Source organism: Equus asinus, chromosome 28 (genome assembly GCF_041296235.1).
Source record: "Equus asinus isolate D_3611 breed Donkey chromosome 28, EquAss-T2T_v2, whole genome shotgun sequence".
Lineage (NCBI taxonomy): Eukaryota > Metazoa > Chordata > Mammalia > Perissodactyla > Equidae > Equus > Equus asinus.
The window spans coordinates 6,497,682-6,517,272 of record NC_091817.1 but is presented as its reverse complement, the minus strand read 5'-3'; positions in this window follow the sequence as shown (position 1 = coordinate 6,517,272).

Here is a 19,591-nt window from a genome sequence, read left to right as displayed (position 1 = left end):
TTGAAAGTCAGAGAAATTCACAAGCCAAAAAATGGCAGCGAAGGTCAAGCATGGGCTAACTGGGAAGGGTGAGTTATGAGACTGCTCCAAGCAGGCTCTGAAACCTGTATCCATGAAGCATGCTGGACCTCAGAGACACAATTATGACAAATCCTCTGACATCACAATGGACCCGAAAAACAACCTAGCCTCATCTACACAGTGCTAGAGTTGGGCTCACTAGTATATTTAACTCCCATTGCACTCAACTGCACGTTGCCACTGAACATGTAAGTGGCCGGCCGGTGGTGCAGTGGTGAGGTCCGCACCTTCTGGGTCTGTGGCCCAGTATGGGCTGGGTGGAATCCTCGGTTTGGGCCTCCTCACCACTGCTTCAGTTGTTCTGGTGCAGGCGTCCGAGGTAGAGTAGAGGCAGATGGGAAGGGACGTTGGACAGGGCCAGACTTCCACAGCAAATACAGGAGCATTGCCAGCAGATGTGAGCACAGCAATGCACTTGTGCCAAAACAAAACCAATTAAAAGTTGCAAAGAATAGAAAAACTGAAGCTAAGAAAAAAAAAAAAAAAAAAAAACAGGAGCTTGCCATTACGAAGAATAGGATCTCTGTGAATAACCTTAGCAAAACAGGTGAATTCTATGTTAATTCAAAAACTAGCAAACCTTTGGGGAAAGAAACTCAAGAAGACACAAGAAAAAAAAAGATATCGAGGGATCTAGGAATGGAAGGATTAACACACTTGAAAGGTTCATACCGCAGTAAGGAATCTCTGGATTCCATGCAATCCCAGTCAAAGTTGCAGCAGTATTTGCCACAGAGAAGAAGAGAGAATCCTAAAGTTTCTAGCCAGCAACACGAGACCCTGACTAGGCAAAGGAATCCTCAGGAAAACGAACAAAGCAGCCCGTGTCACAATTTCTGATTTCAACATAGAGGACGAAGCGCTAGGTACCGAAACGGCACAGTCTGGGCCCCAAAACAGGCATGAAGACCCATGCAAAACAATTGAGAGCCCAGAGCCCAACTCAAACTTACATGGACAGCCTATTTTGGACCAGGGAGCCAAGCGGAGACGGCGGAGAAATGAGAGTCTCTACAATAAACGGTGCTGGGAAGCCTGCACTGCCACATGGAACACAACGAGAGTACACCATGATGTTACACCTGGCACACACACCACCTGAAATGGATTAAAGCCTTGAATGGCAGACTTGAAACCGTGAACCTTGTAGGAGAAGACCTAGGCAGAGTGCTCTTTGCCATCTGTCTGAGCCGCCTATTTGGAAGAAGCATGTCTGACTGGGCAAGGGCAACAAAGGAAACAAGAAACAAACGGGACCACATCAAATGCACACACTTCTGCCAGTCAAGGAAACCATCAACTGAATACTAAGACACCACAACAATTGGGAGAGGATGTTTGCAAACCACACATCGGACAAGGGGTGAAAAGCCCAAAGATACAATCAACTCGCACGTCTCCACAAGAAAAAAAAACAAGCCAATGAAAACCTGGTCAAAAGATGGAAGCAGAGATTTCTCCGAAGAAGACAGAAAGAGGGCCAGTAGGTGCATGAAAACTTGTTCGCCATCATTAAGTCTCAGGAAAATGCAAATCCAAACTGCAAGGACATGGCAGCTCACTGTGGTCAGAATGGCTAGAAGGAAGCAGACAGGAAATAACAAGTGTCAGAGAGGAGGTGGAGAGAAGGGAAGCCTCCTGCACTGCTGGTGGGAGTGTAACCCGGTGCAGCCACGATGCCAAAGGTGTGGAACTGCCTCAGAAATTTAAGTATCCATGTCCCGTATGACCCAGCTATTAATCTGCCGCTTGTTTATCCAAAAAAGTCAGAAAGACTACCGCATAAAGACATGTGCATGGCTGTGTTCACCACACTCTTACTCCTGATATCCAAGACTTGGAAAGCACCCTGGTGTCCAGCAAGGGATGATTGGAGAAGGAAGATGGGCTATAGCCACACAATGGTAGACCACTCAGCCGGAACAAATGATGCAATCCAGCCATTTGTGACCACCAGAATGGCTGTGAGGGTTTTAGGGGAAGTGTAACAAGCCCCAGTGAGAAATTCAAATACCATAGAATCTCACTTACAAGGAGAAGAAAAAGCAAGCACTAACCAACAGGTGGCACTGAACATTTGTATGCGGGCTCCCAGAGGCAAAGAGGGGCGGTGACGGAGGGTGAAAGAGAAGATTAGGCACAAGTGTGTGCTGAGGGCCTGTGATTAGTCTTACACTGGTGAAGATGATGTAAGCTACACAGAAGTCTAAAGCAATGAGGATGTGAATCTGGAAGTTATAGTACGTTCTAATGCAGGGTCATGGCTATAAATTCACCTCAAATCAAAAATCCAAAAAGGGGTCCAGAATGATGTCATAAAGCTTTGGGGGCGGAAAGAGTTTACAGAAGGTGAACTTCCAAGGATGGAAAATCACCTCCAAATGCTTACAGATGCTACAGAAAGGCAGACCATTCCAAATAGGTGAAGAGGAATACTACGAAGAGAACATGATCAGTCCTAAACCCATGAACGAACGGAAAATGTTACCGTCCATGATGTTATTACTAATCACCTTCACGAATAATCCAAACAGGCCCACGCCTTCCCAAGTTCAGGCAAAAGGTTGGTCCAAAAGTACAATTCAGGGCCGGCCCTGTGGTGGAGCAGGTAAGTGCCCACATTCCGCTTGGGCGGCCCGGGCCTCACTGTTTCACATTACGAGTGCATATCACATTAGTAGTGTTAGGAAATATAGATTTCATGGTATGGTGCGGGCAGAGATCATAAATAAGCAGCAATTGTGAGGATACGTTATCAATACGCACAAGAAAAGGAACCATAAGAATATTACAATCTATGGAAGTATCTGGTACACTTCCCAAAGGCAGAAGGAAGGAAAACTTGTGACCTGCCAAGGTGGAATTGGCAGAGTGCCACGAGATGACACCATCATTGTGCATCAGAACATTCCCTGGGCAACTTCAACTTGTGAGGGGGTCCAGGACTTTTTCTGGGTAAGGTCCACCCATTTTGCCATCTACCCAAGATATAAGAGATAAAACCCAGGATAATCTTACAGGAGTGAAACCAGTGTCTAGAGAGAATGTAGGAGCCCTTTCGAAGTTCAAGGAGAAAGATAGAAACTGACAACAATTGCAGAAAAAGGAAAACTATCCTACCTAGACAGGGTGAGGAGTCAGACTGGTCTGAGATGGCTGTGAAACTCTGTGTGCACGGAGGTTGTCAGGACAACTTCGAATTTTGAGGTCGCTTATGACATCACGGTGAACATGTCCCCCAGGGTGGCCGCATGGTTACAGTCTGAGGATTGGCCTAGGCTAGGCTATTAAAGGGACAGATACCCAGAAACAGGTTTGGCAAACAGAAAGCAGGCACAGAAACTAGAAGAGATAAAACAGAGTCTGATGCAAGGGATAAGAAAGGAACCCTAGGCCACAAGTGAGAATAGAGGGACAGGCACGGAGAGGAGAACATTGTCATCTATTCAAGTCTATGGGGAGGTCATGCTGATTCAAGCTTGCAACTTCATTGGAAACAAGTGGCCGGACTTGGGGTTCATCACACCTACAGTGCCCTTGTGCCTTAAGCATAAGGCCAAGTCAAGAAAGATGTCTTGAGGACATTGAAGAGAAGAATCGATGCCTCCTTTCCAAGGCCCATAGCATTCTTTGAAGGTCAGTCTCTTTTTCCGAAGCTCTGGTGTCACGTGGGCCCACTGGGCACATGGTAATGTGTCCCAAGAGATGTCTTGGAAGCCTTGAAGGAATGGAGCCCTGTCACGCTTGGGGTATGTCTCTTTGTTTGGAAGTGCTCTACAAGGGTGCTGAAAAGCACCCTCTTCCACAGGGCTTCGTTCCTTCGTGAAGGCTGCCCTCCCAGGCTAGTGTGCTCTGTTTGCCTCCATCGAAATTCTCTCCCCCTACCTCTTGCCGTAGAAGGATTATTGATTATGTGTTTTGACACCGTATGTAAGGAAGTTGCACGAAAATTAGAACTTTACAGTTGTGTTTCAAGAAAAATAAACAGGCCAGGGTAGAGGATGTAGGGCAAACAAATGGCACACCCTATAAAAATTAAGTAAGCCCGTATCTGGACGGAATCTAGGGGAACGTTCAAGGATCAGGGGTCAAGTTCGAAACTTCCCAAATCCGGAAAAGAGACAGAAAAATATCTTTCCTGGAGAGTGGAATTCATCCGATTTGTCTAATTTGTCTCGGAAACATTGTGTCCGTGAAGGGGGTTGCCAGGACCACCTCGAATTTGGAGTTTCTGATCTCAGGATGTCAAACCAACCCACATGACCACGTGTTCTCAGTGCTTAGTTTGACCTAGGCTAGGATAGCCAAGAGTCCTACAAGTGACCGGTGCAAATTCAAGGACAACAGCCAAGAGTCACGAAAGCACTCACACCTCACCCTAGAGAACATACAGCGATTAAAGAAATACAAACTAATCACTTGGAATGAAGGAGAACGGACTGATAAGCATGTCTAGGGAGATAGCTGAGAAAGACCATGACGAGTATACTATGGAAAAGAAAAAGAGGACCCAGAAAATGGAAGGTGAACAGAAATCACACCTGAATTATCCACAATGAAAGATGATGTCCGTCTTTAGACAGACTCTGCTGGAACGTTTGAAAGTCAGAGAAATTCACAAGCCAAAAAACGGCAGCGAAGGTCAAGCATGGGCTAACTGGGAAGGGTGAGTTATGAGACTGCTCCAAGCAGGCTCTGAAACCTGTATCCATGAAGCATGCTGGACCTCAGAGACACAATTATGACAAATCCTCTGACATCACAATGGACCCGAAAAACAACCTAGCCTCATCTACACAGTGCTAGAGTTGGGCTCACTAGTATATTTAACTCCCATTGCACTCAACTGCACGTTGCCACTGAACATGTAAGTGGCCGGCCGGTGGTGCAGTGGTGAGGTCCGCACCTTCTGGGTCTGTGGCCCAGTATGGGCTGGGTGGAATCCTCGGTTTGGGCCTCCTCACCACTGCTTCAGTTGTTCTGGTGCAGGCGTCCGAGGTAGAGTAGAGGCAGATGGGAAGGGACGTTGGACAGGGCCAGACTTCCACAGCAAATACAGGAGCATTGCCAGCAGATGTGAGCACAGCAATGCACTTGTGCCAAAACAAAACCAATTAAAAGTTGCAAAGAATAGAAAAACTGAAGCTAAGAAAAAAAAAAAAAAAAAAAACAGGAGCTTGCCATTACGAAGAATAGGATCTCTGTGAATAACCTTAGCAAAACAGGTGAATTCTATGTTAATTCAAAAACTAGCAAACCTTTGGGGAAAGAAACTCAAGAAGACACAAGAAAAAAAAAGATATCGAGGGATCTAGGAATGGAAGGATTAACACACTTGAAAGGTTTATACCGCAGTAAGGAATCTCTGGATTCCATGCAATCCCAGTCAAAGTTGCAGCAGTATTTGCCACAGAGAAGAAGAGAGAATCCTAAAGATTCTAGCCAGCAACACGAGACCCTGACTAGGCAAAGGAATCCTCAGGAAAACGAACAAAGCAGCCCGTGTCACAATTTCTGATTTCAACATAGAGGACGAAGCGCTAGGTACCGAAACGGCACAGTCTGGGCCCCAAAACAGGCATGAAGACCCATGCAAAACAATTGAGAGCCCAGAGCCCAACTCAAACTTACATGGACAGCCCATTTTGGACCAGGGAGCCAAGCGGAGACGGCGGAGAAAGGAGAGTCTCTACAATAAACGGTGCTGGGAAGCCTGCACAGCCACATGGAACACAACGAGAGTACACCATGATGTTACACCTGGCACACACATCACCTGAAATGGATTAAAGCCTTGAATGGCAGACTTGAAACCGTGAACCTTGTAGGAGAAGACCTAGGCAGAGTGCTCTTTGCCATCTGTCTGAGCCGCCTATTTGGAAGAAGCATGTCTGACTGGGCAAGGGCAACAAAGGAAACAAGAAACAAACGGGACCACATCAAATGCACACACTTCTGCCAGTCAAGGAAACCATCAACTGAATACTAAGACACCACAACAATTGGGAGAGGATGTTTGCAAACCACACATCGGACAAGGGGTGAAAAGCCCAAAGATACAATCAACTCGCACGTCTCCACAAGAAAAAAAAACAAGCCAATGAAAACCTGGTCAAAAGATGGAAGCAGAGATTTCTCCGAAGAAGACAGAAAGAGGGCCAGTAGGTGCATGAAAACTTGTTCGCCATCATTAAGTCTCAGGAAAATGCAAATCCAAACTGCAAGGACATGGCAGCTCACTGTGGTCAGAATGGCTAGAAGGAAGCAGACAGGAAATAACAAGTGTCAGAGAGGAGGTGGAGAGAAGGGAAGCCTCCTGCACTGCTGGTGGGAGTGTAACCCGGTGCAGCCACGATGCCAAAGGTGTGGAACTGCCTCAGAAATTTAAGTATCCATGTCCCGTATGACCCAGCTATTAATCTGCCGCTTGTTTATCCAAAAAAGTCAGAAAGACTACCGCATAAAGACATGTGCATGGCTGTGTTCACCACACTCTTACTCCTGATATCCAAGACTTGGAAAGCACCCTGGTGTCCAGCAAGGGATGATTGGAGAAGGAAGATGGGCTATAGCCACACAATGGTAGACCACTCAGCCGGAACAAATGATGCAATCCAGCCATTTGTGACCACCAGAATGGCTGTGAGGGTTTTAGGGGAAGTGTAACAAGCCCCAGTGAGAAATTCAAATACCATAGAATCTCACTTACAAGGAGAAGAAAAAGCAAGCACTAACCAACAGGTGGCACTGAACATTTGTATGCGGGCTCCCAGAGGCAAAGAGGGGCGGTGACGGAGGGTGAAAGAGAAGATTAGGCACAAGTGTGTGGTGAGGGCCTGTGATTAGTCTTACACTGGTGAAGATGATGTAAGCTACACAGAAGTCTAAAGCAATGAGGATGTGAATCTGGAAGTTATAGTACGTTCTAATGCAGGGTCATGGCTATAAATTCACCTCAAATCAAAAATCCAAAAAGGGGTCCAGAATGATGTCATAAAGCTTTGGGGGCGGAAAGAGTTTACAGAAGGTGAACTTCCAAGGATGGAAAATCACCTCCAAATGCTTACAGATGCTACAGAAAGGCAGACCATTCCAAATAGGTGAAGAGGAATACTACGAAGAGAACATGATCAGTCCTAAACCCATGAACGAACGGAAAACGTTACCGTCCATGATGTTATTACTAATCACCTTCACGGATAATCCAAACAGGCCCACGCCTTCCCAAGTTCAGGCAAAAGGTTGGTCCAAAAGTACAATTCAGGGCCGGCCCTGTGGTGGAGCAGGTAAGTGCCCACATTCCGCTTGGGCGGCCCGGGCCTCACTGTTTCACATTACGAGTGCATATCACATTAGTAGTGTTAGGAAATATAGATTTCATGGTATGGTGCGGGCAGAGATCATAAATAAGCAGCAATTGTGAGGATACGTTATCAATACGCACAAGAAAAGGAACCATAAGAATATTACAATCTATGGAAGTATCTGGTACACTTCCCAAAGGCAGAAGGAAGGAAAACTTGTGACCTGCCAAGGTGGAATTGGCAGAGTGCCACGAGATGACACCATCATTGTGCATCAGAACATTCCCTGGGCAACTTCAACTTGTGAGGGGGTCCAGGACTTTTTCTGGGTAAGGTCCACCCATTTTGCCATCTACCCAAGATATAAGAGATAAAACCCAGGATAATCTTACAGGAGTGAAACCAGTGTCTAGAGAGAATGTAGGAGCCCTTTCGAAGTTCAAGGGGAAAGATAGAAACTGACAACAATTGCAGAAAAAGGAAAACTATCCTACCTAGACAGGGTGAGGAGTCAGACTGGTCTGAGATGGCTGTGAAACTCTGTGTACACGGAGGTTGTCAGGACAACTTCGAATTTTGAGGTCGCTTATGACATCACGGTGAACATGTCCCCCAGGGTGGCCGCATGGTTACAGTCTGAGGATTGGCCTAGGCTAGGCTATTAAAGGGACAGATACCCAGAAACAGGTTTGGCAAACAGAAAGCAGGCACAGAAACTAGAAGAGATAAAACAGAGTCTGATGCAAGGGATAAGAAAGGAACCCTAGGCCACAAGTGAGAATAGAGGGACAGGCACAGAGAGGAGAACATTGTCATCTATTCAAGTCTATGGGGAGGTCATGCTGATTCAAGCTTGCAACTTCATTGGAAACAAGTGGCCGGACTTGGGGTTCATCACACCTACAGTGCCCTTGTGCCTTAAGCATAAGGCCAAGTCAAGAAAGATGTCTTGAGGACATTGAAGAGAAGAATCGATGCCTCCTTTCCAAGGCCCATAGCATTCTTTGAAGGTCAGTCTCTTTTTCCGAAGCTCTGGTGTCACGTGGGCCCACTGGGCACATGGTAATGTGTCCCAAGAGATGTCTTGGAAGCCTTGAAGGAATGGAGCCCTGTCACGCTTGGGGTATGTCTCTTTGTTTGGAAGTGCTCTACAAGGGTGCTGAAAAGCACCCTCTTCCACAGGGCTTCGTTCCTTCGTGAAGGCTGCCCTCCCAGGCTAGTGTGCTCTGTTTGCCTCCATCGAAATTCTCTCCCCCTACCTCTTGCCGTAGAAGGATTATTGATTATGTGTTTTGACACCGTATGTAAGGAAGTTGCACGAAAATTAGAACTTTACAGTTGTGTTTCAAGAAAAATAAACAGGCCAGGGTAGAGGATGTAGGGCAAACAAATGGCACACCCTATAAAAATTAAGTAAGCCCGTATCTGGACGGAATCTAGGGGAACGTTCAAGGATCAGGGGTCAAGTTCGAAACTTCCCAAATCCGGAAAAGAGACAGAAAAATATCTTTCCTGGAGAGTGGAATTCATCCGATTTGTCTAATTTGTCTCGGAAACATTGTGTCCGTGAAGGGGGTTGCCAGGACCACCTCGAATTTGGAGTTTCTGATCTCAGGATGTCAAACCAACCCACATGACCACGTGTTCTCAGTGCTTAGTTTGACCTAGGCTAGGATAGCCAAGAGTCCTACAAGTGACCGGTGCAAATTCAAGGACAACAGCCAAGAGTCACGAAAGCACTCACACCTCACCCTAGAGAACATACAGCGATTAAAGAAATACAAACTAATCACTTGGAATGAAGGAGAACGGACTGATAAGCATGTCTAAGGGAGATAGCTGAGAAAGACCATGACGAGTATACTATGGAAAAGAAAAAGAGGACCCAGAAAATGGAAGGTGAACAGAAATCACACCTGAATTATCCACAATGAAAGATGATGTCCGTCTTTAGACAGACTCTGCTGGAACGTTTGAAAGTCAGAGAAATTCACAAGCCAAAAAACGGCAGCGAAGGTCAAGCATGGGCTAACTGGGAAGGGTGAGTTATGAGACTGCTCCAAGCAGGCTCTGAAACCTGTATCCATGAAGCATGCTGGACCTCAGAGACACAATTATGACAAATCCTCTGACATCACAATGGACCCGAAAAACAACCTAGCCTCATCTACACAGTGCTAGAGTTGGGCTCACTAGTATATTTAACTCCCATTGCACTCAACTGCACGTTGCCACTGAACATGTAAGTGGCCGGCCGGTGGTGCAGTGGTGAGGTCCGCACCTTCTGGGTCTGTGGCCCAGTATGGGCTGGGTGGAATCCTCGGTTTGGGCCTCCTCACCACTGCTTCAGTTGTTCTGGTGCAGGCGTCCGAGGTAGAGTAGAGGCAGATGGGAAGGGACGTTGGACAGGGCCAGACTTCCACAGCAAATACAGGAGCATTGCCAGCAGATGTGAGCACAGCAATGCACTTGTGCCAAAACAAAACCAATTAAAAGTTGCAAAGAATAGAAAAACTGAAGCTAAGAAAAAAAAAAAAAAAAAAAAACCAGGAGCTTGCCATTACGAAGAATAGGATCTCTGTGAATAACCTTAGCAAAACAGGTGAATTCTATGTTAATTCAAAAACTAGCAAACCTTTGGGGAAAGAAACTCAAGAAGACACAAGAAAAAAAAAGATATCGAGGGATCTAGGAATGGAAGGATTAACACACTTGAAAGGTTCATACCGCAGTAAGGAATCTCTGGATTCCATGCAATCCCAGTCCAAGTTGCAGCAGTATTTGCCACAGAGAAGAAGAGAGAATCCTAAAGTTTCTAGCTAGCAACACGAGACCCTGACTAGGCAAAGGAATCCTCAGGAAAACGAACAAAGCAGCACGTGTCACAATTTCTGATTTCAACATAGAGGACGAAGCGCTAGGTACCGAAACGGCACAGTCTGGGCCCCAAAACAGGCATGAAGACCCATGCAAAACAATTGAGAGCCCAGAGCCCAACTCAAACTTACATGGACAGCCCATTTTGGACCAGGGAGCCAAGCGGAGACGGCGGAGAAAGGAGAGTCTCTACAATAAACGGTGCTGGGAAGCCTGCACAGCCACATGGAACACAACGAGAGTACACCATGATGTTACACCTGGCACACACACCACCTGAAATGGATTAAAGCCTTGAATGGCAGACTTGAAACCGTGAACCTTGTAGGAGAAGACCTAGGCAGAGTGCTCTTTGCCATCTGTCTGAGCCGCCTATTTGGAAGAAGCATGTCTGACTGGGCAAGGGCAACAAAGGAAACAAGAAACAAACGGGACCACATCAAATGCACACACTTCTGCCAGTCAAGGAAACCATCAACTGAATACTAAGACACCACAACAATTGGGAGAGGATGTTTGCAAACCACACATCGGACAAGGGGTGAAAAGCCCAAAGATACAATCAACTCGCACGTCTCCACAAGAAAAAAAACAAGCCAATGAAAACCTGGTCAAAAGATGGAAGCAGAGATTTCTCCGAAGAAGACAGAAAGAGGGCCAGTAGGTGCATGAAAACTTGTTCGCCATCATTAAGTCTCAGGAAAATGCAAATCCAAACTGCAAGGACATGGCAGCTCACTGTGGTCAGAATGGCTAGAAGGAAGCAGACAGGAAATAACAAGTGTCAGAGAGGAGGTGGAGAGAAGGGAAGCCTCCTGCACTGCTGGTGGGAGTGTAACCCGGTGCAGCCACGATGCCAAAGGTGTGGAACTGCCTCAGAAATTTAAGTATCCATGTCCCGTATGACCCAGCTATTAATCTGCCGCTTGTTTATCCAAAAAAGTCAGAAAGACTACCGCATAAAGACATGTGCATGGCTGTGTTCACCACACTCTTACTCCTGATATCCAAGACTTGGAAAGCACCCTGGTGTCCAGCAAGGGATGATTGGAGAAGGAAGATGGGCTATAGCCACACAATGGTAGACCACTCAGCCGGAACAAATGATGCAATCCAGCCATTTGTGACCACCAGAATGGCTGTGAGGGTTTTAGGGGAAGTGTAACAAGCCCCAGTGAGAAATTCAAATACCATAGAATCTCACTTACAAGGAGAAGAAAAAGCAAGCACTAACCAACAGGTGGCACTGAACATTTGTATGCGGGCTCCCAGAGGCAAAGAGGGGCGGTGACGGAGGGTGAAAGAGAAGATTAGGCACAAGTGTGTGGTGAGGGCCTGTGATTAGTCTTACACTGGTGAAGATGATGTAAGCTACACAGAAGTCTAAAGCAATGAGGATGTGAATCTGGAAGTTATAGTACGTTCTAATGCAGGGTCATGGCTATAAATTCACCTCAAATCAAAAATCCAAAAAGGGGTCCAGAATGATGTCATAAAGCTTTGGGGGCGGAAAGAGTTTACAGAAGGTGAACTTCCAAGGATGGAAAATCACCTCCAAATGCTTACAGATGCTACAGAAAGGCAGACCATTCCAAATAGGTGAAGAGGAATACTACGAAGAGAACATGATCAGTCCTAAACCCATGAACGAACGGAAAATGTTACCGTCCATGATGTTATTACTAATCACCTTCACGAATAATCCAAACAGGCCCACGCCTTCCCAAGTTCAGGCAAAAGGTTGGTCCAAAAGTACAATTCAGGGCCGGCCCTGTGGTGGAGCAGGTAAGTGCCCACATTCCGCTTGGGCGGCCCGGGCCTCACTGTTTCACATTACGAGTGCATATCACATTAGTAGTGTTAGGAAATATAGATTTCATGGTATGGTGCGGGCAGAGATCATAAATAAGCAGCAATTGTGAGGATACGTTATCAATACGCACAAGAAAAGGAACCATAAGAATATTACAATCTATGGAAGTATCTGGTACACTTCCCAAAGGCAGAAGGAAGGAAAACTTGTGACCTGCCAAGGTGGAATTGGCAGAGTGCCACGAGATGACACCATCATTGTGCATCAGAACATTCCCTGGGCAACTTCAACTTGTGAGGGGGTCCAGGACTTTTTCTGGGTAAGGTCCACCCATTTTGCCATCTACCCAAGATATAAGAGATAAAACCCAGGATAATCTTACAGGAGTGAAACCAGTGTCTAGAGAGAATGTAGGAGCCCTTTCGAAGTTCAAGGAGAAAGATAGAAACTGACAACAATTGCAGAAAAAGGAAAACTATCCTACCTAGACAGGGTGAGGAGTCAGACTGGTCTGAGATGGCTGTGAAACTCTGTGTGCACGGAGGTTGTCAGGACAACTTCGAATTTTGAGGTCGCTTATGACATCACGGTGGGTGGCCGCATGGTTACAGTCTGAGGATTGGCCTAGGCTAGGCTATTAAAGGGACAGATACCCAGAAACAGGTTTGGCAAACAGAAAGCAGGCACAGAAACTAGAAGAGATAAAACAGAGTCTGATGCAAGGGATAAGAAAGGAACCCTAGGCTACAAGTGAGAATAGAGGGACAGGCACGGAGAGGAGAACATTGTCATCTATTCAAGTCTATGGGGAGGTCATGCTGATTCAAGCTTGCAACTTCATTGGAAACAAGTGGCCGGACTTGGGGTTCATCACACCTACAGTGCCCTTGTGCCTTAAGCATAAGGCCAAGTCAAGAAAGATGTCTTGAGGACATTGAAGAGAAGAATCGATGCCTCCTTTCCAAGGCCCATAGCATTCTTTGAAGGTCAGTCTCTTTTTCCGAAGCTCTGGTGTCACGTGGGCCCACTGGGCACATGGTAATGTGTCCCAAGAGATGTCTTGGAAGCCTTGAAGGAATGGAGCCCTGTCACGCTTGGGGTATGTCTCTTTGTTTGGAAGTGCTCTACAAGGGTGCTGAAAAGCACCCTCTTCCACAGGGCTTCGTTCCTTCGTGAAGGCTGCCCTCCCAGGCTAGTGTGCTCTGTTTGCCTCCATCGAAATTCTCTCCCCCTACCTCTTGCCGTAGAAGGATTATTGATTATGTGTTTTGACACCGTATGTAAGGAAGTTGCACGAAAATTAGAACTTTACAGTTGTGTTTCCAGAAAAATAAACAGGCCAGGGTAGAGGATGTAGGGCAAACAAATGGCACACCCTATAAAAATTAAGTAAGCCCGTATCTGGACGGAATCTAGGGGAACGTTCAAGGATCGGGGTCAAGTTCGAAACTTCCCAAATCCGGAAAAGAGACAGAAAAATATCTTTCCTGGAGAGTGGAATTCATCCGATTTGTCTAAGTTGTCTCGGAAACATTGTGTCCGTGAAGGGGGTTGCCAGGACCACCTCGAATTTGGAGTTTCTGATCTCAGGATGTCAAACCAACCCCCATGACCACGTGTTCTCAGTGCTTAGTTTGACCTAGGCTAGGATAGCCAAGAGTCCTACAAGTGACCGGTGCAAATTCAAGGACAACAGCCAAGAGTCACGAAAGCACTCACACCTCACCCTAGAGAACATACAGCGATTAAAGAAATACAAACTAATCCCTTGGAATGAAGGAGAACGGACTGATAAGCATGTCTAAGGGAGATAGCTGAGAAAGACCATGACGAGTATACTATGGAAAAGAAAAAGAGGACCCAGAAAATGGAAGGTGAACAGAAATCACACCTGAATTATCCACAATGAAAGATGATGTCCGTCTTTAGACAGACTCTGCTGGAACGTTTGAAAGTCAGAGAAATTCACAAGCCAAAAAACGGCAGCGAAGGTCAAGCATGGGCTAACTGGGAAGGGTGAGTTATGAGACTGCTCCAAGCAGGCTCTGAAACCTGTATCCATGAAGCATGCTGGACCTCAGAGACACAATTATGACAAATCCTCTGACATCACAATGGACCCGAAAAACAACCTAGCCTCATCTACACAGTGCTAGAGTTGGGCTCACTAGTATATTTAACTCCCATTGCACTCAACTGCACGTTGCCACTGAACATGTAAGTGGCCGGCCGGTGGTGCAGTGGTGAGGTCCGCACCTTCTGGGTCTGTGGCCCAGTATGGGCTGGGTGGAATCCTCGGTTTGGGCCTCCTCACCACTGCTTCAGTTGTTCTGGTGCAGGCGTCCGAGGTAGAGTAGAGGCAGATGGGAAGGGACGTTGGACAGGGCCAGACTTCCACAGCAAATACAGGAGCATTGCCAGCAGATGTGAGCACAGCAATGCACTTGTGCCAAAACAAAACCAATTAAAAGTTGCAAAGAATAGAAAAACTGAAGCTAAGAAAAAAAAAAAAAAAACCAGGAGCTTGCCATTACGAAGAATAGGATCTCTGTGAATAACCTTAGCAAAACAGGTGAATTCTATGTTAATTCAAAAACTAGCAAACCTTTGGGGAAAGAAACTCAAGAAGACACAAGAAAAAAAAAGATATCGAGGGATCTAGGAATGGAAGGATTAACACACTTGAAAGGTTCATACCGCAGTAAGGAATCTCTGGATTCCATGCAATCCCAGTCCAAGTTGCAGCAGTATTTGCCACAGAGAAGAAGAGAGAATCCTAAAGTTTCTAGCCAGCAACACGAGACCCTGACTAGGCAAAGGAATCCTCAGGAAAACGAACAAAGCAGCACGTGTCACAATTTCTGATTTCAACATAGAGGACGAAGCGCTAGGTACCGAAACGGCACAGTCTGGGCCCCAAAACAGGCATGAAGACCCATGCAAAACAATTGAGAGCCCAGAGCCCAACTCAAACTTACATGGACAGCCCATTTTGGACCAGGGAGCCAAGCGGAGACGGCGGAGAAAGGAGAGTCTCTACAATAAACGGTGCTGGGAAGCCTGCACAGCCACATGGAACACAACGAGAGTACACCATGATGTTACACCTGGCACACACACCACCTGAAATGGATTAAAGCCTTGAATGGCAGACTTGAAACCGTGAACCTTGTAGGAGAAGACCTAGGCAGAGTGCACTTTGCCATCTGTCTGAGCCGCCTATTTGGAAGAAGCATGTCTGATTGGGCAAGGGCAACAAAGGAAACAAGAAACAAACGGGACCACATCAAATGCACACACTTCTGCCAGTCAAGGAAACCATCAACTGAATACTAAGACACCACAACAATTGGGAGAGGATGTTTGCAAACCACACATCGGACAAGGGGTGAAAAGCCCAAAGATACAATCAACTCGCACGTCTCCACAAGAAAAAAAAACAAGCCAATGAAAACCTGGTCAAAAGATGGAAGCAGAGATTTCTCCGAAGAAGACAGAAAGAGGGCCAGTAGGTGCATGAAAACTTGTTCGCCATCATTAAGTCTCAGGAAAATGCAAATCCAAACTGCAAGGACATGGCAGCTCACTGTGGTCAGAATGGCTAGAAGGAAGCAGACAGGAAATAACAAGTGTCAGAGAGGAGGTGGAGAGAAGGGAAGCCTCCTGCACTGCTGGTGGGAGTGTAACCCGGTGCAGCCACGATGCCAAAGGTGTGGAACTGCCTCAGAAATTTAAGTATCCATGTCCCGTATGACCCAGCTATTAATCTGCCGCTTGTTTATCCAAAAAAGTCAGAAAGACTACCGCATAAAGACATGTGCATGGCTGTGTTCACCACACTCTTACTCCTGATATCCAAGACTTGGAAAGCACCCTGGTGTCCAGCAAGGGATGATTGGAGAAGGAAGATGGGCTATAGCCACACAATGGTAGACCACTCAGCCGGAACAAATGATGCAATCCAGCCATTTGTGACCACCAGAATGGCTGTGAGGGTTTTAGGGGAAGTGTAACAAGCCCCAGTGAGAAATTCAAATACCATAGAATCTCACTTACAAGGAGAAGAAAAAGCAAGCACTAACCAACAGGTGGCACTGAACATTTGTATGCGGGCTCCCAGAGGCAAAGAGGGGCGGTGACGGAGGGTGAAAGAGAAGATTAGGCACAAGTGTGTGGTGAGGGCCTGTGATTAGTCTTACACTGGTGAAGATGATGTAAGCTACACAGAAGTCTAAAGCAATGAGGATGTGAATCTGGAAGTTATAGTACGTTCTAATGCAGGGTCATGGCTATAAATTCACCTCAAATCAAAAATCCAAAAAGGGGTCCAGAATGATGTCATAAAGCTTTGGGGGCGGAAAGAGTTTACAGAAGGTGAACTTCCAAGGATGGAAAATCACCTCCAAATGCTTACAGATGCTACAGAAAGGCAGACCATTCCAAATAGGTGAAGAGGAATACTACGAAGAGAACATGATCAGTCCTAAACCCATGAACGAACGGAAAATGTTACCGTCCATGATGTTATTACTAATCACCTTCACGGATAATCCAAACAGGCCCACGCCTTCCCAAGTTCAGGCAAAAGGTTGGTCCAAAAGTACAATTCAGGGCCGGCCCTGTGGTGGAGCAGGTAAGTGCCCACATTCCGCTTGGGCGGCCCGGGCCTCACTGTTTCACATTACGAGTGCATATCACATTAGTAGTGTTAGGAAATATAGATTTCATGGTATGGTGCGGGCAGAGATCATAAATAAGCAGCAATTGTGAGGATACGTTATCAATACGCACAAGAAAAGGAACCATAAGAATATTACAATCTATGGAAGTATCTGGTACACTTCCCAAAGGCAGAAGGAAGGAAAACTTGTGACCTGCCAAGGTGGAATTGGCAGAGTGCCACGAGATGACACCATCATTGTGCATCAGAACATTCCCTGGGCAACTTCAACTTGTGAGGGGGTCCAGGACTTTTTCTGGGTAAGGTCCACCCATTTTGCCATCTACCCAAGATATAAGAGATAAAACCCAGGATAATCTTACAGGAGTGAAACCAGTGTCTAGAGAGAATGTAGGAGCCCTTTCGAAGTTCAAGGAGAAAGATAGAAACTGACAACAATTGCAGAAAAAGGAAAACTATCCTACCTAGACAGGGTGAGGAGTCAGACTGGTCTGAGATGGCTGTGAAACTCTGTGTGCACGGAGGTTGTCAGGACAACTTCGAATTTTGAGGTCGCTTATGACATCACGGTGGGTGGCCGCATGGTTACAGTCTGAGGATTGGCCTAGGCTAGGCTATTAAAGGGACAGATACCCAGAAACAGGTTTGGCAAACAGAAAGCAGGCACAGAAACTAGAAGAGATAAAACAGAGTCTGATGCAAGGGATAAGAAAGGAACCCTAGGCCACAAGTGAGAATAGAGGGACAGGCACGGAGAGGAGAACATTGTCATCTATTCAAGTCTATGGGGAGGTCATGCTGATTCAAGCTTGCAACTTCATTGGAAACAAGTGGCCGGACTTGGGGTTCATCACACCTACAGTGCCCTTGTGCCTTAAGCATAAGGCCAAGTCAAGAAAGATGTCTTGAGGACATTGAAGAGAAGAATCGATGCCTCCTTTCCAAGGCCCATAGCATTCTTTGAAGGTCAGTCTCTTTTTCCGAAGCTCTGGTGTCACGTGGGCCCACTGGGCACATGGTAATGTGTCCCAAGAGATGTCTTGGAAGCCTTGAAGGAATGGAGCCCTGTCACGCTTGGGGTATGTCTCTTTGTTTGGAAGTGCTCTACAAGGGTGCTGAAAAGCACCCTCTTCCACAGGGCTTCGTTCCTTCGTGAAGGCTGCCCTCCCAGGCTAGTGTGCTCTGTTTGCCTCCATCGAAATTCTCTCCCCCTACCTCTTGCCGTAGAAGGATTATTGATTATGTGTTTTGACACCGTATGTAAGGAAGTTGCACGAAAATTAGAACTTTACAGTTGTGTTTCAAGAAAAATAAACAGGCCAGGGTAGAGGATGTAGGGCAAACAAATGGCACACCCTATAAAAATTAAGTAAGCCCGTATCTGGACGGAATCTAGGGGAACGTTCAAGGATCAGGGGTCAAGTTCGAAACTTCCCAAATCCGGAAAAGAGACAGAAAAATATCTTTCCTGGAGAGTGGAATTCATCCGATTTGTCTAATTTGTCTCGGAAACATTGTGTCCGTGAAGGGGGTTGCCAGGACCACCTCGAATTTGGAGTTTCTGATCTCAGGATGTCAAACCAACCCCCATGACCACGTGTTCTCAGTGCTTAGTTTGACCTAGGCTAGGATAGCCAAGAGTCCTACAAGTGACCGGTGCAAATTCAAGGACAACAGCCAAGAGTCACGAAAGCACCCACACCTCACCCTAGAGAACATACAGCGATTAAAGAAATACAAACTAATCCCTTGGAATGAAGGAGAACGGACTGATAAGCATGTCTAAGGGAGATAGCTGAGAAAGACCATGACGAGTATACTATGGAAAAGAAAAAGAGGACCCAGAAAATGGAAGGTGAACAGAAATCACACCTGAATTATCCACAATGAAAGATGATGTCCGTCTTTAGACAGACTCTGCTGGAACGTTTGAAAGTCAGAGAAATTCACAAGCCAAAAAACGGCAGCGAAGGTCAAGCATGGGCTAACTGGGAAGGGTGAGTTATGAGACTGCTCCAAGCAGGCTCTGAAACCTGTATCCATGAAGCATGCTGGACCTCAGAGACACAATTATGACAAATCCTCTGACATCACAATGGACCCGAAAAACAACCTAGCCTCATCTACACAGTGCTAGAGTTGGGCTCACTAGTATATTTAACTCCCATTGCACTCAACTGCACGTTGCCACTGAACATGTAAGTGGCCGGCCGGTGGTGCAGTGGTGAGGTCCGCACCTTCTGGGTCTGTGGCCCAGTATGGGCTGGGTGGAATCCTCGGTTTGGGCCTCCTCACCACTGCTTCAGTTGTTCTGGTGCAGGCGTCCGAGGTAGAGTAGAGGCAGATGGGAAGGGACGTTGGACAGGGCCAGACTTCCACAGCAAATACAGGAGCATTGCCAGCAGATGTGAGCACAGCAATGCACTTGTGCCAAAACAAAACCAATTAAAAGTTGCAAAGAATAGAAAAACTGAAGCTAAGAAAAAAAAAAAAAAAAAACCAGGAGCTTGCCATTACGAAGAATAGGATCTCTGTGAATAACCTTAGCAAAACAGGTGAATTCTATGTTAATTCAAAAACTAGCAAACCTTTGGGGAAAGAAACTCAAGAAGACACAAGAAAAAAAAAGATATCGAGGGATCTAGGAATGGAAGGATTAACACACTTGAAAGGTTCATACCGCAGTAAGGAATCTCTGGATTCCATGCAATCCCAGTCCAAGTTGCAGCAGTATTTGCCACAGAGAAGAAGAGAGAATCCTAAAGATTCTAGCCAGCAACACGAGACCCTGACTAGGCAAAGGAATCCTCAGGAAAACGAACAAAGCAGCCCTTG